The sequence below is a fragment of the Dermacentor albipictus genome, chromosome 7, assembly GCF_038994185.2.
Source record: "Dermacentor albipictus isolate Rhodes 1998 colony chromosome 7, USDA_Dalb.pri_finalv2, whole genome shotgun sequence".
NCBI classification, from domain to species: Eukaryota; Metazoa; Arthropoda; class Arachnida; order Ixodida; family Ixodidae; genus Dermacentor; species Dermacentor albipictus.
In genome coordinates, this window is record NC_091827.1 from 78,625,623 (window position 1) to 78,646,401 (window position 20,779).

Below are 20,779 nucleotides of genomic sequence, written 5' to 3' on the forward strand. Positions count from 1 at the left end.
TTCTCCTCTCCATAAACATCACCCTCCGTCCTCATCACATCTCTACCGTGAGGTCTCGCAGCATGCATTAACGTCGTCAACTGCTCTCTCCATTTCGGCCTGGATTGTGACTCACGTAGCTCGCAAGCATAACTAGGTCAGCGCGTGAAAGTTGTGACGGGTATGGTGCACAAGCATATACGTTGTGTGATAGACAGAAGTCACATCAGTCTGGGACAAATAAAAAAAAAATGCGTCGATGCCGTCCGTTCAGGGCATCGCTTGCAGCTTGCTTCAACGCTAGGCCGATAAATTCCCCGAGGATTCGCTGCTCGTGAAGGGCGGTTCTGGCGGTCAGCCATCCGGCGGGAGGGATAGGTGGGTGAGCCGAGGGTTTGCGAAAGTGGGCTGGTATTGGATGGCGTTGTCATATAATGTGCGATGTGTTGGGAAGATAGATATCACGGTTACGACAGTGAGGGTGGCCTTCAGTAAGTAAGTAGGCCTTGGATGAGACGCTTCTGTGCCGGAGTGAGCAAGGTGTTCATCTGAGCTTGTCGGATGAGTGCCCTGTTTCCTTGTAATATCCTTGCACAACTGAGCTGTGCTTTTCCCTAAACGGGCACTAATATGGTGAATGGGTAGGTGAAGAGATTAGATTTGGTCGGGGGATGTGGAGAAAGAGGGCCACAAAGACAACGTTAGGTATCGCATACATTTGAGTAGCCGCTTCAGAAAAAAAACTTGAATTCAGAGGGATTCCAACAGGAGTGTTGTATCTGCATATATTTTGCGTCCCTCCCTGAAACATACTCAAACTCGCCCTGCGCCATCTAGTAATTAGTGCACATAGGCATGTAATGGGTAATGAATTTTCTCGCTATAGGACGCAGCTTTGTGCTGTTGCAACAGTAGGCTTGGTTATAACACTGAAAATTATGGAGTTGAAATGGAGTTGTGGAGGTGGTTTACAAAAATTAGCGAAGATATACATATATATGTATATATATATATATATATATATATATATACACAGTGAAGTAGACGCGCGTATGAAGCGGTTTATTGACGTTTCGGCCGGGGTCCGGCCTTCATCAGAATACATTGCATGGTGTCACTACAGTTAATATACATGCGCTTATCAACCAAATGAAGAGACGTTAACATCAAAAACGAATAAAATGGGCGAACAAAATACATCCGAATCGTTCAAAGGATAGCTGACACGTGTATAGCCCGATGGCGATTGCAAACATATAATCTAAGATACAAAGTATAAAAACATACCGAAATGAATTGTAAGAACCAATCGCCACGTGACAACAAAACGTCAATATGCGCTCAATATGTGCTGTGTTATCAATCAAACACAGACACAGAAAAAGGGGAATAGCGACCTACTAGTAGAAGAAGGGACAAGTGACGGGCTACAAAGACAGGCAACTCAATTTTCCTACACATTCATTCATACCACACGCGACAGTATCAAACTTATAGATAAGGAAGGATTCGCGGGCTTCTCTATCATAATTTGAGCGAAATCCAGATTCAAGCAACGTGACTTTCAGTTTATCAAATGAGTGGTCAGGAAGATGTACGTGTTTTGAGATGGGCAGGTTGGGCAACGTGTTAGCGTGGGATTTATGATTGTTAAAGCGGAATCTGAAAGGCCCTTCTGTTTGTCCGATGTACCGTTTTTTGCAGAGCGTACATTCAAGCATATATATTACGTTTTTTTTGTGGCACAATCGAAATCGCCTTTGATTTTTAAACAAAAGTTTGAAGACGTACTAGTAACCTGTTGCGATGTGGCCATGTAGGGACATACTTTACATCGCGGTTTTCGACAAGGATTGCATCCGATGGCATCATGGCATCGATGGCATCCGATGGCATATGAGTGTATATATATATATATATATATATATATATATATATATATATATACTCATATACTCTCTAGAATAAATATTGGTGGCTGCAGCAGTTTATTTCATTTTCAGGTGTAGCTTGGCCTATGTCTGTAGCAAACGAAGCTCACAGGTAACAGGTGCTTCGAGCTGACGGTTCTCAGAATATGTGAGAAACATTCGTTTCCAAATTTAGGCACCTTTTGCTGTGCGTCCTGCGCGTGAAAAGACAAGAGCTATTGGGTGCCTGAATTGAGACGACGGCGGTACTGCCGGGCATGGCGACTTTTGCACGACAGTAGAGCGAGTTTTCTTTAGCTTCGGAACAATAGAAATAAGAAAATATATCGAGGGGTGACTTACGTTCATTGCTTCTTCAGCAAGCGCTGTGGTAGAATATTAGGGAAGATTGTATTCGCAAATTCTGTGTAAAGCTCGAGATTACGGGCGATATGCTCTAAGGCGCAATTCACCATATATACATCACGAAAGGCAGCCAGCTCAATAGACACAACAATTAGTAGAATTCGGAGTGGGGCATGCTGTACTAAATACTTCTATTGCAAATTAAGAAGGACCGAGCGTCTTGTGTGCTTATGCGAAGAGGCTAAAGAAGTAGTAGAACGTGTGGTTTTACACTGCCAAAAATATCATTACAGCTACGATTACGAACCTTTTTTTGTCAAAGTGAGTCATGTCTCTCTCTCTCTCTCTCTCTCTCTCTCTCTCTCTCTATATATATATATATATATATATATATATATATATATATATATATATATATATAGAGAGAGAGAGAGAGAGAGGGAGGGAGAGAGATAGAAATGACTCACTTTGACAAAAAAGGTTCGTAATCGTAGCTGTAATGATATTTTTGGCAGTGTAAAACCACACGTTCTACTACTTCTTTAGCCAGTTCGCATAAGCACACAAGACGCTCGGTCCTTCTTAATTTGCAATAGAAGTATTTAGTACAGCATGCCCCACTCCGAATTCTACTAACATGTTCTTGTGATTATAAGGTGGCTCTTTGTGCGCGCCGTCCTTCTGACCAACAAGCGTCCACATATGTACGTCAACATAAACCCTCCAACGCTTGTGAAGTGGTCAGAAGAAAATGTTTTTCGTTGTGTGTATGTGAACTGAGGAACCGCTGCAATTGTTATATTTTTAATCCGTTAGCAAACTCAGTTTACTTCATGCGCTTTCTGTGATCTATCTATCTATCTATCTATCTATCTATCTATCTATCTATCTATCTATCTATCTATCTATCTATCTATCTATCTATCTATCTATCTATCTATCTATCTATCTATCTATCTATCTATCTATCTATCTATCTATCTATCTATCTATCTATCTATCTATCTATCTATCTATCTATCTATCTGTCTATCTATCTATCTATGTTGGTATGTAAACGTTTACCCGCATATTTGGATCACTGGGTAGTCATGGCTTAATGAGTAGTGCAAGGGGCTGTTGTACCAAAGAAAAAATATTTGATGCGAACCCTCTGACCAACCTTCGTCACTAAGTATGTACACACGTGTCGCTCTGCAGCGAGCCTCATCCGTGCCTCTTTCCCCTCACGGTATATATGGGTCTGCGTAGTGCTCTTATCCGGTTCTAGGGTTCGTGGTTCGGACTCCGGTGTCATCAAGGGGGTGGATTGTCTACACCGCTGGCGCATCTGAAAAGCAGTATCTCACCTGCGCCACACCGGGGTTTCACACTAACTTGCTGGCTAAGCTTATGCACGTCATCATCCGTCTATATCGCCGAGAATTGATTGTTCGTAAGGAGATGAGGTCGCGAGGTTGAAGACACGAGAATAAGGTTTATTTTACGGGTATTTACGAGTTTGAAAGTACAGTCCATGTCGCAACACATTTGATGTCTGGTCTCACAACGTATTTGAGCAAACGCATGTCAGCACACATGTCAGCCACACCTGTTATCACGAAAGACGTCCGTATTGAAAACATCCATTTTCCATAGATAGCGAGACGAGGGAGTTTGCTGACCGCGTCCAGGCTAATCAGAGGAGCGTACTGTTCACAGCACTTCGCGCATAATAGCACCACCTTGCTGGATTACGTCTCCGATGTGCCACGTCCGAATCCGCCTACGACGCAAGCATGGCGTAATTGGGGAATCCGAAGTAGTCCGCGTTCCCGCAGAAGTCTTCGACGTGGGCACTCGCATCAATTAATGGTTTTTCCACGACAATCAGTCCGAAGCGATTTAAGAAACCTACCTCGAGGATCTTTAACATTGCGCAGAATACTGCGATGGCTGTCACCACGAATGGAGCGCCTTTGTTGACCCGAGAACAGTCGGTGCCGGGTACTGTCGTCGTCTAGGTGGTCGATGGTCAACTGGTCCGTTCGTGAGAAGCATCGAAGGAATGGTCATTGCCATTTTAAGACATAACAGTAGGTACGACTGTTCTACGCAAACTTGGAGTACTAGGACTTTGAGACTCAGTCTGTGCCCAGAACGGTACTTTATTCGAGATATTTGCAGTTCCCTCATTACGCTCATATTGCTAGATTAGTGCGCGAACACACACTTCGCGGCTGCTACGCCGTTTGCTGGCTACATTAGGGATTTACCCTTCGTCAGCGCACCTATCTTGAACTTTTGCTATTTTCTTGTACTTAGCATTATACTATTGCAGTGGCACTTTCAGCAACAGTGCCAAAATTATAAAGCACGTTGACAGTCTTGCGAATAGTACCACGTCACATTAGAGAATGCTGTCTCAGGATTGACAATGGGGAGGGAGGGATTAATGGTATCTTTCTAGCCTCAAGCAACATGCTGTGAAAGAACTCCGCAGGTGAATGTCTAAAAGATAACAGTGAGAACCCACACTGTTCTAGCTGAGAGTGAATAAAAGTGTTATACCTGAAATGGATGCATATGCAATCGCGTCCTATTTCACTTGTAGTCAGAAAAACCGAAACCAAATTTTACAGTGATAGCGGGACAAAACTATCTGCAGATGAGTGCCAGCGTTAAATCGAAATTTCGTTGTTGCATCTGAAAATTTAGACTTGAGTTTCACTCTGTAGGGGTCTGCGAAGCAAAATTGGATGCTTTTGGGATGTCACACTTCTTTGTGGGCCTGTTTATTGGTTGCGCACAAGGAGTGTGGTGACGCTGTGATGCGTGCGTACAGTATTGCCACTAAAATTGTTAGCTCACTTCAACCATTATAAGTGTTAGGTAAAGGTGGCTTCATCAATACCGTTTTTTGCTGCATTGCTTGAATGCTAATAGCATTCACGTCGGCATTTAACGTAAGATAGACAATACCAGCAATTTTACTTCTGCACTTGAAATAACGGAACACGTAATTTTCTACTTCCCTCGGGTTCATTTTCTTTTTGCTTCATGCTGTTGCAGCTAAGAAATTAAGCCGCAGGGTTCTGTTAAGATGCCATGTCTGTTGCAGGAATGTTGTCGCTGCATGATGTCACACAAATGCTTTCTTGTAGAAGCACATGGTGGTTTCTAAAATTGTGACCAATGTCTTGGCGGTAGGCACAACGCGCTGTCAAAAAACAAGCAGTCCCCATGTGTTTGGCGACACCTGTTGATACACCATTTCTTCTGACGGTATTTCTGCTAGGATATCTCGTTCTACAAAGTGCTTTTGGAAAGTGAGTTTAGAGGTTATAGTGTGCATTGCTCAATGCACAGTCGAAAAGAAGCAGTAAATATTCACGAGCCAGAATAAGACCAAATTTTCCTGGCCTGCTTAGTTATTGCGCTCAGTCCATGTTAAGAAAAGTACGTAGGGCGCAGTTTTTGCTCCCATGCACCTGTTTGATATATCAAATAGTCAGAACGTATTTCAGTCTATGTTGTGCGAGCACAGACGCTGAGCACGCATATTGACCCACAATCCTGACAAGATTTACGGCAGGAAGCCGAAACCCGACTCCATCGTCAAGCAACAAAAAGTGGAGCTGTCCAAAGTGTACAGGGAAAGGTGCGCCAAAGAAAACGAGGGCAAACTCTATTGTCGACCAGATAAATAGCGATCGCGAAATCGTGTGTAGCAACTTCTAAAGGCGTGGTTTGTGTCGAAAAAGAGCGATGACTTGGGTAAAGCTGTTGCTTCTATTTTATGGTAAGTGTAGCCTCAGTAGTTCATTGCCAATTTCTATTTATTTGCATGCATAAGACAAGTTGTCCTTTTAAGGCTTCCTGAGCAAAACAGAGATGAGTGTCTGCGAAAAAATTCATGATATATTTTTAAAGGTCAGAAAATGTCCAACGTAAGGTCAGTCACTAATATATTTATAGCGGAGGAGACAACACAGTAAAAACAGTTCCTTGACTTTTCTGCCAATACCTTTTATCCTTTCCCCCTTTTTATCTCGTGCTATTACCAGGCCTTTCTTTGGGAGCTCATTTATGTGTCATCCTATGTTTTCTACATTGATTTTATAGGTTTTATTTCTCTAGGCATTTCAACGGCTCTTCGTTAAACATATCGAGCTCAACTCATGTCAATACTGGCAAACATGTGGCACTTATGGCACACGTATGATTCAATGAGGAAGATGTGACGAAAAGTGTGGAGCTTCAGATGGCGCACTTCCGCCTTCGCGAAGTGTGGTGATGTAACGTTGCACATATGCACTTTGTTTATACTGTCCGCACTAAACGTCTTGCCCAGTAAGCTCATATCTCGGCGTTTTTTCTAAGCGTCTCATGAAATCACATTATCAAGAACGCAATACTGTGGCTATGCCTCTAGCGCAATGACTTCAAGTTTTTTAAATAGAAGTAGCAGAAGTACAAATGCAGGTTTTTTATACGTATTCGCACAATGAGGAGTTTTATTTTTGTGAAATGAATTTCATTGCACAAATGGACAAGACATATGTGGGTGCTAAGACTTACAACAATTTCCATCAAAAACTCCATGAGGTGCGTAATTGAAATGATTGCAACAATTTTTCTACATCATATTTTTTTCAGTTTACTGTCAAGCGCTATGTGATGATCAAATTCCACAAAACAGAACCAAGCGTACAGTGTACCCAATCTGGAAGCCACCGACGAACAAGGTGATAACAGCAACACTTTCTTGACAGACCACTGGCAAACATATTATTTGCTTGTTAGGCATAATAAATATTCTGAACGTGACGCTTACATTGCTTAGTTCCCGATCAGTACAGGTTTGTAAAGGCTCTAAGATGCGCGCTTCTTTAGCAGTTCTACTGTTTATGAATTCAGGTCGTTCAGTTGGAGGTAACAGTAAACTTGATGTGTTCAGTTGCTCGATAAATAATTACTCATGGACATTTTTTTTTGGGGGGGGGGGGTGAACGGGAGGGTCAGAGGCTTGTAATATATTTCCTTTTTAAATGAAGATATCCTTAAAGATGACAGAAACAAAGTTAATAAATAATTGGCAGCTGTCCCACTTCACTTGCTGGCATAAACTCTGGAAATATATAAAGAAAACGTAATTATATCGTACATGGTGCCCTTACCTCGTAGTAAGATAAATAGGAGTTACGACTCGCCTGATAAGGTGTTCCAACTTATGTCGTGGCGAGCCAGCTGCCTCGTGGTGGAAATCACAGATGGCGCGATGAGTTGTAGCTAGCACACTCAGATGCATTCGCTGCAGCTGCCCGATGGTGGCGTGGCTTGTAGCGAGGCATAGTGGGCCTTTTGCTTCTTGACTGTTTCGTTTGTTGTAGTCATGTGCGCGCATTACCACTGTGGACGGCGTGCACATATGCGGGCTCGCTTTCTAGCGAGCACCTGATGTCCCCAGCCGAAGTTCGCGAGATATTTCGTCGTTCTTAAATGGATAAAAGTTACTAGTGTAACTGCCTCTGTCGTTGTAGCCACTAATAAACAATACGATTATGCACGCTGACGCTCATTTAGAGTAGCGAAACTTATTAACGAGAAACTTAGATTAAAAGCTGTAAGCTGCCTCACGTCAGTGTGCACTCAAACTGTCAATGAGAGATAATGTGGTCTACAGACTTGCTTATTTCAGCCTGTTTTACTATCTTGCCTGTGTTTATTGTCTTCAATCTGCGGCATGCTCCGGCCTCTGCCGTTGCGTGCTTCAGCTGGCACGCTACTATTTCATATGAGTCCTGGCACCAGGTGCAGGACAATAAATTCTGCAGCTACTATACAGTCTTTAAGGCGTGTTTGCCATACACGACACCACGTAGTTTGGCTACTCATCAAAGCAGCGCGCTAAAATTAGGAAGGGCAAGCGGCTAGCGCTCAAGTACATCAGAACACTTTTGTTGTATGATGAAACTTTGGATAAAACAAACGGAATTTTATTCAAGACATGCTCGGGACTGTAGTAGCAGACTGGCACTCACGGTGTACAAAGCATTTCGTCTTCTTTTCTGCTCAGATTAGCGTACTGCCCGCAAGCACTATCCAAGTCGAGATATCGCTACTGCAACGCCAAAACGGCGCGCTGTTATTGCCTTTATTGCCGCTAGTAAAACAGCGTTTTACTAGCACTAGAGTAAACACAATGCGTTTTCAGCATTCGAAAGCGGCTTATCCCATTATTGCACGTTGCAGTCACAATCGAGGAACCCGCCACAGTGATGTACCGCTCAAGCAAGAAGGTTAAAGAAAAACAGTTGGAGTGAAAACGATGTCCCGAAGGTGAAGCCGCACAGGAAGGACACGACAAAACTATAAATAAACTATAAAAAATGGCGAAGAAGCGCTTGTCGCACAGTTCCTTTGATCTCTGTATTATGGTTTTTAGTGTGATATCTGAATATTATGGCATTTTGTGTTGGCCAGACCGTCATAAATATTCGAGTGAAGATATCACTTTCGTTGGCAACAACCAGCTTTTGTTTTCTAGTTAGCCTACCATTACAATACCAGATCCAAATCACTCAATGTGTAAGAAGAGAGGTGAAGGAGCTGCAAGCATTGGCTTCACATTTCCTTGCGAGAATCTACGGCCGCTTCCACTCCAGCAGTTTTTCTTTAAGCTCCTTGCACTCAAGCAACGGCAACAGCGAAATCGCACCATTGAACCGCCTAATATTTTGATAGCCGAAAGGGCCCCTCGACATGTTCGTTTTTGGATTTGACCACCTGACTGTGCAAACATTTGGCGCCCACAACTAGGGAGGGAAGTATGAAAGGAAAGGAAGCGCCTTGAAAACCCACTGAGAAAAAAGGAGGTGGACGAAGTGAAAAGAGTGCAGTGTAAAACTGGGCGCCAGTTATTGTTTGGACATTAGTTTGCAGCGTCAGAAGCGTTACAAGATAGGCGAGTGGGGGCTCTGATAAATTTTACTCGGTGCTCCTTAAATAAAGGAATTTCTTCCGGACGTTTTCGTTCATAGGCTGCAGTTGGATTGTTTTTTTTAAATAACATTGTCCTTAAAAGTTTTGCTAGTGCCATATAAGAAGGGCCCCTCAACGCCGATGCTGCTAATGGTTGTAAGGAAGTTTTTATTGCAGGGTTTCAATTAACCTGTGGCTTCTTCTGCATCTAGGCTTATGACCTATGTGGGTTTGAACTGAAAGACAACGCCATATGCAAGGTAAAGTTGACCTCAACCTTTTTGTATAACTTTATAAACTTCCTCTATCTACGCTTTATTAAAAGTATGTAAGAAAATATGCAATGCTGGGCCGTAACGGGTTAATAAATTATAGAATCATATATGCCATATTCAGCCCCTTACGAACGAGTGTTGCGTATGATTATTATGCCACAAAAATATCATTATTGCGTTGTTTTGGTATTGCGTGTTTTGGCGAAATTTGTGTCTTCTGCCAACACTGAATGACATACCGCAAGCGTCAGTTGTTTGATTAGAGCAGCAACACATGACGAGGAAGAAATTCAGACTAGACGAGTTCATGTAATATCTCCAGATACAAACCTGGCGCACGTGACATAAAGCAAATTAAATCTATACACGTGGTTATCACAAAGCAAGAGCTGTCCGTACAAAGTCCAAGCGCAGGCTAAGGTGGTTTGGGGCGAAGCCTGCTTCCAGTATCCTGCCAGGTGGGTGTTTTCAACATCGCTGAGAATGTTCCCACAAAAGATTCTTTTTTAGTTGAACTGGTTGTGGCTACTACAACGCGTTTTCTACATTTAGATAGAAAATAAACTTCTTTATTTACATGTATGGTTCATTAAGGGTTTATTATAACAAGAGAAGTCATATAAAAACAAGTTGTCTCAACAGCGCTCGATAACATCTGCTCCATTTGTGTCCACTGTATGACGAAGGCCTCTTTCAGCAATTTAAGTTCGCAGAGGCTTGCGCCAGCTCACCGCATCTTATGCCTGTAAGTTTATTCATTTCATCACACAACACATTTCGCTGCCGTTCTCGGCTGTGCTTTCCTTCTAATATAACACTGTTTTATCTGCCCTGCGTATTACATGGAAAGCACAATGCCATTTCACCCTTCTGCTTCCAGCCTCTATCACACCAGTGCCTTTCTCTCTTAACGTCACGCCAGTAATTTCTCATTACATAGCTTGTTGCGCTGCCCTTAAGTTCTTGTCAAGCTTCTTTCTTAACGACTCAGTTTCGGTCCCATGTGTTCGTTCCAGGAAAATGCAATTGTTTTACCATTTCTAATCAAGGATTGCGCTAAATAATCATAATATTTGGGGTTTTACGTGCCAAAACCACTTTCTGATTATGAGGCACGCCGTAGTGGAGGACTCCGGAAATTTTGACCACCTGGGGTTCTTTAACGTGCACCTAAATCTAAGCACACGGGTGTTTTCGCATTTCGCCCCCATCGAAATGCGGCCACCGTGGCCGGGATTCGATCCCGCGACCTAGTGCTCAGCAGCCCAACACCATAGCCACTGAGAAACCACGGCGGGTAAATAAACTGTCAGTGATAACTTGGTAACACATATAAGAAACATCTTCATATTCTAATGTTTTATAGTTTTACGATCTCATTACTACTAAAATCAGTTAAAGGAAAACTACAAAACTATTTGAATGTTGCACCAACAAGTTTCCGGTCTGCTCTATTCCATGCCACCGTAAGGCTGTGAGAATTATAATATGGAACCTATATGCAGCCGAGAACGTGAAAGCTTGTATGGCTATTTGTTTGCCGACTGCTTTGACTTTAATATCCTCACTTTTAACCTGCCGTGTGCTAAGTCAGTGATGGTGTTATAATAGCGACGACCCACAGACGCCTACCATTGGGTGATTGCTTATGGCAATGAAGTACGAGAGGGAGGGAGATCAGGATAGTTATTCATTCTGTTTGTGGCAATAGGTGGGCGTGGTATTGCACTCCTTGAGTTGGAAGCATGACATGCGTTCTAGCTTGACGGCACTTACAGTCTCATCCTCGCCATCACCACGTCTAAGTATTTATAATGTTCTAAGATAGCGAATTGTGGGGTTGATATTGTCATGTTGTAGTTAAGTGGAAGTTTAAGGCTGTGGTACGACTGACAGTCAAGTAAATCAACTTTTTATTTAGCGAACATGCGCACGCAAGAGCAGTTTACACTCAGGCACGCCAATAGTGGAGACAAGAAGCGTCGATCATCTAAACTTGATCCGCGAGTCGAGCACGTTAGCCATTTTTAAATGATTCGTGGAAGATTCCCGTGTTACCGCTGGTGCTCGCGTGCCAGACTGAAAAGCACTGTTCGTGTCGCGCATGCAACCTTATTACGCAAGGCCTAGTGACGACATGGGCAACACATGGAATTGGCTACAACTTTCAACACGTTTCCAATACATACAGGCGTGTCTTGAGGCGTCCGATAACTTAAACCGTTTCTAAGCTGGCGATCAGAAAAACATAAACGAGGAAGCGTGTCAATATTGAGCTGCAACATTCGTAAATCAGTGGCGGTAACGTGGAAAAGCTCGTAAATGTTAAACTATATAATGCAAAAACCAGAATACACTGTTGTATTCATATATAGATGACCGCTTACACAGTGTTGTTAAAATTTCTCTGAAAGCGTTTCAGCATCGCTACTTATGTCCTTTTGTCCAATTTTTGGAGACAAGGTGAATCGATCGAGGAATTGATCTGGGAAACGCATTGTTTCTCTAACCAACAAGCAACATTTTCTTTATAGTTTGGATGATCTAATTATTTGTGAACATAATGTTGCAGTTCTCCCCTATATACATGTCATCACCCTCATGAGGGGCCTACCCAAAACAAATTTAATAACAAATTCAGGTTCCCTGTGAGCAAAGTGTTGCCAACGTTGCTTTTTGGTATTTTCTCCATTGCTACGGAGTATTCACAGTTTCGACACTCGTGGTCGTCAGGCGACGTCTGGCTACAGGTTCGCTCAGAATGTGCTTACTCTGGAGTGCTCGTAAGTTTCGGGCAATGTAGTTAGCACGATTAAAAATTTTCACGTAAAAGATTTGCCCTTTAAATGAGCGAGTGTCGCAGGAGGGATTACTAGATATTCAAAAGAAAACGTGTCAAATGTTGCTTTGCAACTATTGCAGTCAACAATAGAATTGCTAGTTGATAAACGCTATCTTAGGCTGGCTCGAGTCGAGGTAGACTGCGCAATATTGTGCTACTGGTCTTATGCACCTGTGCTGTGGAACGACGGGTTTGGTTGTAACCAGCTGCTGGACTAATTCTACAACTGTTTAAACAACGCACTCAGTTTGCGCACATAGAGAGTGCCAAGGCTGGTGGTCGATATCGACAATGAGTACAGTAAGTACGGAATGACTCACGTCTTAAAAGGAATGTAATATCAATCTGCTTTTGGTATCAGTCCTCTTCTCTACCACCTCGTAGTATAGGGTCGCAGTGCATTGAAGAAGGCATTTTTATTCGACGAATTTTTGAACACGCAAGGATACCGTTATTGCCCAGCATTAAAAAAATTAAATTATGGTGCTTTACGCAGTAAAACCACGATCTGATTATGAAGCACATCATAGTGTAGGATTCCAGATTAATTTTGACCACTCGGGCTTCTTTAACTTGCACCTAAATCAAAGTACGCGAGTGTTTTTTTTTTTTTTTTTTGTCGCTCCCATCGAAATGCGGCCGCGGTGGCCTGGATTTAATCTCGCGACCTCATGGTTAGCAACACAACACCGGCACTACTAAGCAACCACAGTGGGTCCCAGCATTTCCGAGTACTAAATAGTGCCGTTTAAGTGCTATGTATTATTGCTTAACTTCGGCCGGTACAAGGTGTAGCTACAGTCGCATGCTGAAATGCTGAAAGGAATAGGTTCTGCATCTCTGAGGCCAGAAAAAAGAAAGGATGTCCCGTAAGAGATATGTTCGGTTGTTCTTTTTATTGCAACATGCAACAAAAAACAATGTTAAACTATTTCGAAATCGTGCGCTCTCGCGTCATTGCGCTTGTGCAATAGAAAACATGTTTGTGCCCATACGAATGTGTACTATCAAGAATACTGATTGACGATAGCAGAAGCACTAATTTGCACTCGTTATTTGTCAATTTAAGCGCCACATCTTGCAAGTCCTTTGTCGCTATGATTTAATACCAAGTTACACGCTTATGAGTGTGGGGCACTATGATTTCCGTTGTTCGACTAATTATGCGTTTTCATTTGAATACATGTCAACGCCAGCTGCCACCGTGGTGTACTGGAGGCATGGGCAGGTGCTGTCGCTACGAGTGCGTCTGTCATTCGAGACTGAACCCATGCGCCTCTGGGAAATGGACACAGCCTGAAAGAACCACGGCAGTGCCTCCGAAAATGCCTGGACAGGGAGGGGAATGCACTATGAATTGCGTACGGGAATGCTTCAAGAAGTGCAAGGGTGGAAAGAAAAATCCGGAAGAATGCATAGACCATTGTGCTCCCGATTGCCAGCGTCAATGTGGTGGCCGATGAAAGCAACAATAAAAATAATCAGGTCATCGACCATTCGTGCCATAAAGATGTGCGTGGAAGAGACACTAGTAAGGCTCTTCCAGCGTGCGTACCATTGATTGAGTTAACAGAACTCCCACAAAGGAGAACTCAATACCCATTTTCTCATTCATGCAAAGTGTCTGCTACACAGTGGTTTCTATTTCCGGAAACCGCACGAAAACACATGATCATATCTTTATCGTGAGGTGCATTGACTGCTATTCTGCGAAATTCTCACCTGCCAAGCAATCATAGCCACCTAAACATCGTTTTTTTCAGTGGGTCCGCTAAAACTTCACTAATCAGTTTCCTTATTGCAAAGAGCACATTAGTCACCGTTATGAATTTTCCGTTTTTCTAATTATTGATGCCGCTGTTCGTCGTAACAATCGTTTATTAAATGACGGGACAACCGGCTGATGGCAAATTATACAAATGGTGCACATGAGGACAGACATCCCTTTTTAGAAGACCAGGTCTTTGAAAATGACCTTAGCTTGCAGGGTCACGGTTTGTTCACATTTCTGAACCTTAGAGAACCCGATGATTAGTTGATACATGTGGATACTTCAGTTGCTCACAACATCCGGATGAAAAAGTGCCCGAATACATCTCTATGGAAACCGTTTGAAAGTGTTACACACAATTCTGTGATGCTTAACTATAACTAGTTTCAAATATAGCTGTTAGCGCTGGTTATTAAAGACACCGTATGCTATAGCTAATACATATTTTCTATAAACTGGGCTGTAAGACAGTGTCATCCAACTTTTTCATCCATATTTCTTGAAGGATTGAAAAGTTGAGGTATTACAATATAAAGGCACTCAGTTGAAAAAAATTCACTTATTACCCTTTATATTTTTTTGTTAGAGCGCCCTGTTTGCACAGAAATAAGGTCTTTGCCGAACGGAAATCCCGCGTCTGTCGGTACCTTCAAGATGTAATACCCATGGAGTTCCTATAAAGGAATGCGGCCGGACTCACATAGTGAAGGCTGTCGAGGGTAATGCAAATAGCAATCAAGCAATGTAGCCACAGGCCACATTCCTGAAGTCGCATTTATTTACCACTTGTAGTGGTAATTGTTAGAAGTTCTTTGCTTCGGCTATATGTCTTATGCCAGAGAAGCCACAGGGGGACAAGTGCCTACCACCCGCATACGAATTGTCTTACGGAGCAGCTGAAGAAAGAAGCAACACAGGTCATGCTGTTTTGAAAAGTCCATGGTTGGAATTTTCTTCTTGTTTTTTTCTTCTTTTTTTTCTAGCTCCTTGCTGTCTGCTGCCTTTTGGACCTTTGGGTTATTAGGACCAGTCAAGTTGCTTTTGTAACAACTTTTTTCCTAATGCCTTGGCACTTTGTACCACTTCTTTTTGTGAATAAATGCATATTATTATTATTATTATTATTATTATTATTATTATTATTATTATTATTATTATTATTATTATTACATTAAGCTGGTTTGCGGAAGAAACGCAACAATGGCTCTCGATGCGATGCTGCCACAGGTCACCAACGAAGAGAACCTCGACGTCCCTGCCTATCTCCAACGTGCCCAAGAAGCCTGACAACTCGCCCCCTTGCACATCAAGAACCAGCAAAGGGTGTGGAGCCGTCACTACAATCTTAGCTAACACTATGTGGAATAGCAGCCCGGCAACCGTGTTTGTATTTGCACCTCCATACGTCGACTAGGACACAGTGAGAAACTTTTGCGCTGTTATTTCGGAGCCTAGAAGATCAGCTGATGCCTTGGCGCACTGGACTACGAGGTCCAATGTGGGAGACGATTGCGTATTTGCGATTACGTAATGCCAGACGGCATTTCGCAATTACTGCTGCGCCGCTAGCCACCTAAGGTAGTCCATGCTACGCGCCTTAAGCCCTTCCACAGCGCTAACGAACTCTCCGACATTGTACCTTTATGTGGTGGTTATTTTGCTTTAGAAAGTGTTCTTGTTTTATTGTCAAAATAAAAAATTGGAGGACGCTTAAACTTCGCCTTCAAGAGTGGAACGCGATAGCGTTATCGCATCCCGTTCGCACCGCCTACTCAAACGCGCTACGCCAGCCAAACGTCGCGATCGGCAGAGATAGCCGGGCCCTGACGCGCCATGAAGGCGGACACGGTCATGGGGCGAGTGGCGCGCCACGTGTTGGGGCAGCGCCGTACCTAGCGAGGAGGGGGTCTTGGCGTCTTCTGTGTTTGCCGCAAGATGGCTCTGCGTGTGTGCAGAGCGCAGAAGAAATTTAGTGGAGATGCACTTCGCTACTCGTGAAACTGCAACTTCTCTAAGTTACATGGTCATAATTACCGATATACACCGCAGTATAACTTTCTACGGCCCGTTTATAAGGCAACACCGCATTCACTAGAGGTGATTTTGTCCCGTTTTGAAGGAACGAGCCGTGGCTGATGGTAGCGTCTCCGTCTCACACTCCGGAGACCCTCGTTCGATTCCCACCAGCCCATCTTGCAAGATGTTTTTTATTTATGAAGTGCCTTGTGGGATTTATCGCTCATGGCCAACGCCGCTGACGCCGACACCGACGGCGACGACACCGGCTTTTCTGCAACACGAGCTCCTTAACGCTTTCGCGTTAATATATGGACACCACAGGCGCATTTTTGCAGTAGGAGTCGCCCTGTTCTTCCGTATGAAGTCCAAGGGCGATAACATCGTCATAGCACGCCGTATGCGCGAGTGAAAGCTTGCGACGTAGAGCCGAAGACCACCGCTCAATCTCGCGCGGGCGTAGGAGGAAAGCGATGAGGAAGCGCGTCGTCTTTCGTCGCTGGCAAGGACCCGAAGGGTGGTTGGAGATAGGGCATTGTATTTTGGGCTGCAACTGCGTATGCTGCGGCTGCGCGGGGTCGCGTTGCCTTCATCTTGAAAGCGATCTGCTTTGTAGACACAGTCTAGGGTCGGCGACGTCTTGTAGCTTTGCGTGTGCTGTGTTTTCGCTGCTTAGATTGCGCTAAAGTGATAGACAGCACGAATGTCATATCGCTCGTTGCTGCTGCCGCGCTTCCTCACGCCGGCGTTCTGAAAGGGAATGTGCGCGGTCATCGAACGTGATGTGTGCATGTTTGTCTGTGCACGCTGACACTAAGCTCGTTAATTAATTAGTAAGCGAGTGTCTAGAAGTTTATACGGTTGTAATTAAAGCTACTATCCTTACATGTTATGGCTGACTGTAAAATTGTTGTCGGAATAGATGCTTCGCCTGTCCAGCGAAACTGTTGCTTCGTTCTTTTTTCTCTCATGTTTTTATCACCATGATGATGCTTTTAAATAGAGCTGGGGTGGGGAATTGACGCGTGTATTTAATAATGCTTTTCTGAGGGACCGCAGTTCACCCGCTGACAAGCTAAAGTTAAAGTAAAGGACAACACGCGACGGAATGATTCGAAACTTACAAGAATGTCATCGTTGTTTTTATCTATTGTCTATGTTGACGCTTAACACCCTATAGTGAGATCGCATACACGACACGAATTCTGTAGTGATTGCTGGAAGTCACTCTGGCACCAGGATTGTCCTTTAACTTTCGACGAGTCGTGTATAAAAGCCAACGAAGTTGACAAGCAGACCGGACTTCGCAATCTTTTCTCTCCGCTATTGCTGTGCTCGTGTGTTACTCGTTTTGCTGCACACAAGTTCGCCCATGAAAGCGCTAAGCTTGTTTCTCGCACTTTTCAAGCTGTGTCGTTCTTCGCCGTCACTACAGCGTGACAATATTGCACTTTGCTCTGAATGGCTGAACAGAAGACCAATACAAGAAAACAAATGTTCTTCTGTCATTAAGCGTTCCTGCTTCTACAAGCTCGCACATCAATTTAAATGCGGCAGGCAGCAAACTAGAAGAAAAAAGTCGTAGTGGGAACCGTAAAACTGTATTCACACGCCCAAAAAAGACCTCTGTCACTAGAATTGTTCTCGAGATAACATTTCAGCCAATGATTTAATGTGCCTGTCATTATCGAAAGCGGCCAGCCAATAACAAGGGACACTTACAAATGAAACTCTTCCTCAATATGACTTTTATTAGTCCCGACATTTCCTTCCTGGCAAAGAGCGAAGGCGAGTTTTTTAGAATAATCAGATAGGCACAAAACAATGTGCATAGATCACCATCCCAGAATCTCGCTCTGAAATTCGGAATAAAAGATTGGTCAGCCGAAAATGTTCTAGGTTGTTGAGCGTAAAACACAGTTCACAAGAAGTATGCTATGACGCTTGGGTGTGAACTTCGCACACAGTACTGCTCACCGCATTTTCAACCACGATGTCCTCCACTCTCTCATTACATCTGGCAAGTTGTGCGCCTTTCAACTAGCGTTTCCTTTTTTCTAAAGAAATGCTTCCTCATCGTTCCGGCTGTCTTGCTGAACAGGCGCGTACCTCGCATCGCGTAGAACGTGCGCGTGAGACCACGCTTGCACAGGGAACGTGCCCATGTGCCAGGTTCCGTTAGGCATTGGACGAAGGAAGGAAACAGAAAAGACAATGGCCAAGTTCCCGTTAGGTTATGGATACGGGAAGGAAATGAAACAATAAAAGTCTGACACACCCTTGCCTTTCGAGTCATATTTTTTCAGCAAACGTCACCTTCATTCTTGTGACATCATTGCGGTCATGTCTCGCAGAGTGCGTTTACATGTACTGCTCTTTGCATTTAGGCTTAGATTGGGAATGATGTAGTGCGCAAGGGTAAGGCCATAGCACCTCTATAGCGGGTACGGTGTGTAGGCATAAACATTATGTGGGACCACAAGTTTCGAGTATTTAGGCGTAACTTGCAGCAGCGCAAGAAAAGATGAGGGCAGGAGTCTAAGCAAACACGAAACGATTGTCGTTGCTGTAAAACGTCATTTGGCTCTATTTACCAGCGTGTTGCGCTGCTACCAACCGCAATTTTCTGCCTTATTGCTTCCGTTCTCAACTGCGTTCCACAGGGTCGGTACCCTTAGTCCAGGACTCCGTTGGCCGCAGCCGCCTTGCCAACTCGCTGCACTAGACCGATTTTGTCTTCGCGACGGCCGCGGGCCAGTAGTGTACCCGATTGCTCCGCCCTTGGCTTTGTAATTATTGGTGTAATTATTACACCACCAATTATTACATAATTGGTGGTGTAATTATTGCTTTCTGGCGTTCCCATGTAGCGTGATAGAGGGTTCATATTGAACGAGGGGCATTTGTCGGCGTATCGTGTAGAGGCAATTTTCTTTAGTATGTATAGGTTGCGCAAGGTGCCTGCTTGGTGTTGTCTCCTGTACACTGACTCTGTCCAAGTTATGCAGGGACTGGTATATCTTTTTGATCCTTCTGTAATGTGATAGAATAGCCGAGTGTTCCTTGGGGACTGGCGAAGGAGCTTCTAAGTGGGGTTGACTAAAAGCTCCTTTTGAAGTATAGCCGCGAGCAACCCTGCCTGCCTTCATATTCCCTCCTATCCCTGCGTGTCCCGGCGTCCATATTTTCCTGTGCTGTACTGCGGTATGGTGTCCGGTAGATTCTACAGTGTCACCACCTGCCTCGACACGGAGTACGGTAAGCGTACATGGAATTACTTACTCTGCCGTTCAGAAAATTTCGGCAGGCCTCTTGTGAATCAGAGATTAGGGGCCTTATAACGTAAAACTATTCCCCTAGGTTTTTATTCCACTCTCCTTACATCAAATTTGCGTAACCGCCGACGCAAGGATCGAGCGGTCATCCGCATGGTTGTCCGAACAGACCAATCAAACGCTCTCCTGGATCATAGGAGGTCACTTTTGCTTGCTTGAAAAACGAATAACATTACCTACACTGAGCGGCTTGTCTTATCTAATTGGCTGGCAAAAGGCGAGGAGCAGGCTTAAGTGGAGAGGGATTCGATGGGGCCAAGCCACTGCGCTGAAATTCGATAACCGAGTGAAGAGGGTGGTGCAGGCATCTGCGATTGGTCCGGTTTTCCTTACTTAACTTGAGGTGGCTGGTCGAAAATCGCGGCGGCATGCAACGGAATGTTAAGAATGCCGCTAAAACGGATCCTCAACAATGAAGAGTTGGCAGAGCGAGGTTTCAAAGCTATCAAAAGTTCTCGAAAACGTTACACGGCCACGCAAAACGATTTATTGTACGAAAATAAACTCATGCTCTCCGGCAGGTGTGAGTAGCCAGTGGCTGAGCGATCGCCGGCAGCCATCTTTTATTCCATTCGGAACGGGGCAACCTAGGGTTATTCAGAAGACAAGTTTTGTTCGACATAATAATGCATCTTAAACCCGTACATGTCTCTTTGACGCGGTGAGTTTTCGCGGTTTTGTGACGTCGCGTGACAGGCAGGTGAAGTGGGTGCAGCCCTAAAGCCTTTTATCAATAGCCGAGGGCTAATGGCAAAAAGACATCGAATCAGAAATAAATATTTTTCTTTTGTTCGGTCAAATCATGGATAATCAGCGTGTACACGTACCATCACATGAGGAGCGATCCAGGTTTTTTTGACGTCGCGTGATAAACAGGTGAAGTGGGGGTGGTCCAAGAAAGGTTTTGACCAATCGCGGAGGGCTGATTGCAGAAATGGAATAGAAAAGTTTGGAATAGTTTTACATTATAGCACCCTATGGTGAGCGATCATCCGGCCCTAAAGCCCTCCACCACTGCTACAGTGACCAGCTAGCTCCTTAATTCGTGTTCTCGTCTTCTTTGCACACCTTGAAGTTGTATTCAAGATGAAACAGCTCGCCAAAATCAAGTGGTTACTCTTCAGGTATTTAGATAGTCGTTTCCCGAAAAAAACTTCACTTCATGCAGATTCCTGCATGAGCCTTGTCCCTTCCCTTCTTTTTTCACTTCCTCTAAGCATAACCCAACTTTCCCACCACCACCTGGTAATAAGTGACCAGAAGTATGTAATGGCTATTACAATTTCTGAGAATAAACAGCTTCGCGCTCTTGCATAAGTTAT

The 20,779-nt window shown here is 43.9% G+C and overlaps 1 long non-coding RNA gene across 1 annotated transcript; it reads left to right on the forward strand.

The window, feature by feature from the left end:
- The first annotated feature begins 5,892 nt into the window (after positions 1-5,892).
- On the forward strand, positions 5,893-13,829 carry LOC135899055 (uncharacterized). The gene is made up of 4 exons (XR_010563512.2): positions 5,893-6,036; positions 6,894-6,982; positions 9,431-9,478; positions 13,532-13,829. It is a non-coding gene; the product is annotated as an uncharacterized lncRNA (long non-coding RNA).
- The last annotated feature ends 6,950 nt before the right edge of the window (positions 13,830-20,779 follow it).